The following is a 4,753-nucleotide window of genomic DNA, read 5'->3' as shown; positions in this document are numbered from 1 at the left end:
CATCCTACATATTGCTATGGTGAAGGCAACCCAAAAGGATCATGCTCATAATCGGGTCAAGTACATACCAAAATAGTTATGAACTTAGACACTAATCCAACAAACACAACTAGAGGCCAAGACCAAAGACTGTCAAAAACTTCAAGAAGACTATAACAACAAATGCAAGAATTATAACTATAATAAGAGACAACTTGCCAAATTGACTATCAAACTTGATGCATTGAAAGCTAAATATAATGATACGGAATTCAATATTAAGAAGTTCGATGCGTCAAGTGAGGTAGTTGCATCTACGATCGAAAAACAACTACAATTTAAAGATAATCAAAGTAAGGGTCTAGGGTATAATAGGGTTCCACCTCCCTTCAATGAAAACTATAACCACCACTTGAAACCAATGAGGTAGAGACACCTACTCATTATAGCCAATTCCCTAAACCAGCTTCAGTTAAGACTGAACAGTCAAGGCCAACTGAGGGTGTTGAGGTAAACATTTTTGATGATTCTACTTCATGTGTAGGTAAAGTGGTAGAAGATGAGAGCAAGGAGAGAACTATTGAACAGACAAATCACTCCTTGAACTCTTAATATGTTGCTTCCAATCAACCCATTGTTGGTAAATACAGGCCACCAAAACAAGCGAAACAAAGTGCCTGCTGCAAGTGTGCTTGTGGGAACAATCAGAAACAAGGTAAAGTCACGCCACCAGGGGCAGGAAGAAATAACTCCTACGTGAAGAAATAGACATGTTTTCACTATGGAACACCTGGACACATTGCCAATAAATTGTCCAAATCGCGCATACGTTCCATACTATGCACAAGGCTGGCTGAACGCACAAAGAGGGAGCTTCTCCAAAAGAAAATCTTCAAGTCCACGTTCAAACAATGGTGACTGGAACGTGCACAAGGCCAAGAATCAAAATCCCAAGAACAAGAAGGGTTGTCGGCCAAGAAGCCAAGCTCAAGATATGCTCCAGTGAAACCAAGACCGGTTAGGTCAAAGTCATCTCGGCAGCTGACTTCAAGTTCCAAAGAAAGTGATAAGACACCCAACCGATCGAACAAGAAATGGGTTAAACCCAACTACAGATGGGTTCTGAGGGTTCACACTCCCAAATCTTCTAATGACTCTAACATTTCTTCATCTTCTATTTGTGATAAGTAGGATATGTCATGGGAGAGTACCTTGCAAGGATGACAAAGGTCAACCCAGTTTCAAAATTGTAACACCCGTAAAATTCAAGCCAATTTAAAACTTTTTAAAACATTTAAAACCATTAAGTTATTACAATTTGTTTTCAAAATAGTTTAAGCATCAGAGTATCCCCAGAATCAATCATGAAAATATGAGGAGGTGCACGATCATGTCATGGCCTTCCCACGATCATCATAAATACCTGAAATAAAATAAACAACTGTAAGCATGAAGCTTAGTGAGTTTCCCCAAAATACCAACGCCATACAAATATAACCATATCATATAAAAAATACAGAACAACATGCATAATGAGTCCTCAGCCTGACTGGACCGCCTCGCAGGGCCTACAACCTATCTGGACTGCTCCCAAGCCTTCGGCATGACTGGACTGCCTCGTAGGGCCTATAGCCTATCCGGACTGCTCACCGGGTATGTTGGCCTATAGCACAATGCAGGACTGCCTCAACCCTACCCCCAATCAAAAAAACATGTGCACATAAATATCATACGCTAGCATATATCATGTAACAGTCAAACCGATCTAATAGATCACTAATCATTGCAACATCCCAATAACCGGGATACAGACCTAACCGGTCACTAACATAGCATCATCCTATAACCAGGACAATCATGTGCACATAGATACCATATAACACTAGCATGTATATATATAACAATCAAATCGATCTAACAGATCACAAAGCATAGCAACAATCCATAACCAGGATATCGACCTAACATGTTACTAACATAGCCTCATCCTATATACCAGGATACCGACCCAACCGGGTCACTAAAGCATAGCATATCACCATCCTAACTACCAGGATGTAAATAAGTAAGCATAACATGTAATAATCTGAATACAATCCATAAAGGGTCGGCCTTGGTGCCTTAGACCCTGTTATATTTTAAAGGGGATGTTACAACTCTCCCCCACTTAAATTTGATTTTGTCCTCGAAATTGTTTCTCCTTATTCCTTACACGCCAAATAACTTTAACCACAATCTCGAGCATAACCCTAGCCTTTCCCAGGCAACCGTAACTGACCCTCACAGGGTTCTAAAACCTGAAAATAACGAATCCCTTGCAATATAATCACATTTACTCGGTCCGAAATCTAAAGTCTCAGATACCAACTTGTGATAACTTGAGGTTCCCACTAGAAAACAGAATCACAAATCCCATACTTCTATCTATGATCCCTTTCTATGACAAGAGATTAAGTACCCCTTCATGAGAAACTCATTCTCGTAATCAATTCCCATGGATAAAATGAACAAGGGGGTGTAAACTGGGAGATGAACCCTTTTGGATCAACAAGACAATGTTTCCTTTCATTCCCAAACTACATACATATAATAACCAGCTCATAAGCACAAATACTCATACCTAGCCCAATCAACCCCTGGGTTGGAATACCACTCAATCATAGGGTCCGGTCATCCCTTACGATGGAATACCCTAGACTGGAATACCAATATATACATTACTCGGGTCTAACCCACAACTTGAAATCCAAGGACCTATCCTTGCATCTCATCCAAAATCCTCTGATTCGTCACAACCGAGTAACACTCATCAGAAATTTTGGGTTCCGGCCCGGTCGCGGAGCTAAAGGACTCCCACATAGTTGTCTCACATGACTTCCGAACGAAATCCTTCCCTGGAACTAGTTGCCACTGGTTATCATGCCACAGTGACTCTAACCACCTCCTAGTCCAACCAATCGGATCCATGCATAAAATCTTCACATTATCAAGTCCAAAGGCTAGGAGTGATTGCTACGTAACCAACCTAGTGAATGTTGCGGTTACACCCCCAATCTTACAACACTTTCCATACCGGTCGAACATGCGCTCGACCTAACACACCAGTGAACTTAATTCATGGCTCGAATCCCAACCTGGTTTCCCCAAATTCTGCTACCAAGCATCAAGAAGACGCGATTCACATGCTGGGGATTTTTACCGAACTCCCAATTCACAGAACCCTCAAACCAAACAGCCACTTGGGTTGTCTTCCTTCCTAACAACGATGTGAAACTTGTCCCGTTTTCAAAACTACTCCTACTTCTGAATTCCGAAATAATTCTCCCCCACTTAGATTCGACTAGGTCTTCATAACACATTAAAGGTGAAGAATTCCCAATCCTTCTTACTTTCCATCAATCGATCTGATGACAACCAGACTTTTCCAACTAGTACCCCCTTAGTAGCCAATCCCTAATGATCACACGCTTCTAACAACTAGATGAACATTTCTTGTATCCCAGGTAAACCAACAATCCCTAATGCTCGAATGATCCTACACCCAAATCCTGAAGTCCAAAGATAGATGCTCCAACTGATATCTCAACAATGAGCTACTTCCCTTGGCGCTTTCCTCCGCCAGTCAATAACGCTTACTAAAACCACTGATTCCTGACAGTGCTGAATAACCATCTTGTGGAACCCTGTCTGCGGACCTCCCATATAATACCCTTCTTCCCAAAGTGCTCCAACAAATCTCCCGCTCTCGGCTCTAGAAATCATATCATTCATGGTGTCGCACCCTGACTCACTACCAGCTCGATCATCCACAACTGAACTACAAACAACCTTTGCCCTAAACCGGGCTACAACTACTCCCAAGACATAGTCTACAATCCTAAAAGTGTAATAGATCGCACGATCAATCCTTACCACCCGATACAAGAGATCCAAGGTGAACCTGACCTCACAACACACTTATGCCACATCGACCCACCTATGCTCACCAGCGCTGAAATAATGATGTATATCCCTGCAACCAACTAACCCCAAGCTGAAATATGACCTGATCCTGGGGTCAAAAGCCTGCTCACTCCTTTGATCTTGAAAAATGAGAAGGCACGGTTCTTGCCCTACAAAACGACAATCCAATCCATCAATTAACCATTCCACTCCCAGCTACAAAAACCCATCTAAAGATAGTCAACACTCCTTTCCGGAGTCCCCGCGACTCTCATTCTGGCCTCGAGCAAACCCCCGAGCCTAAAATCTAGAAACTCATGTACTAGCCTCTCCCGCTCAACCTGTAGAAATATAACGAGTACAAACAATCTTTCTGATCCCAGATAACTGCAGCCCTCTACTCATCAGAACACGTCCCAATAACAAGTTCCCACCAGTCCTTCGTCCCGAACCTCAGCAGGTTCAGAGCGTGCCTGACCTTCTGGTCAATAGGACATGAACATGTGAAGCAAAATCCCTCCATATCATATGGCCACCTCATGGCTATAACCAGGACCTAAACCCTACCGAAGGTCGGGGCTTCGCGTTATCGAAGTCCCGATACTTGAAAGCCCAAATGGTTCCTCCCCCTGCCGATGTTACAGCTATTGAAGATGTTGCAGCAGCCGTCTCAACAATGGCTGCATAGCGCTCGTCGAAATACTCAACCATGTCGGACTTAATAGACCCACACAAATCCGGTAACTGTCCCCACACAAACTCGATCACCTCCTAGCGGATGATCTCACTGACACGGTCCTCTTACAATGCTGGCCTATCCTGGTTGGCAGCT

The sequence above is a fragment of the Lactuca sativa genome, chromosome 1, assembly GCF_002870075.4.
Source record: "Lactuca sativa cultivar Salinas chromosome 1, Lsat_Salinas_v11, whole genome shotgun sequence".
Lineage (NCBI taxonomy): Eukaryota > Viridiplantae > Streptophyta > Magnoliopsida > Asterales > Asteraceae > Lactuca > Lactuca sativa.
The sequence above is the reverse complement of the archived record's forward strand: the minus strand, read 5'-3'. Positions refer to the sequence as shown.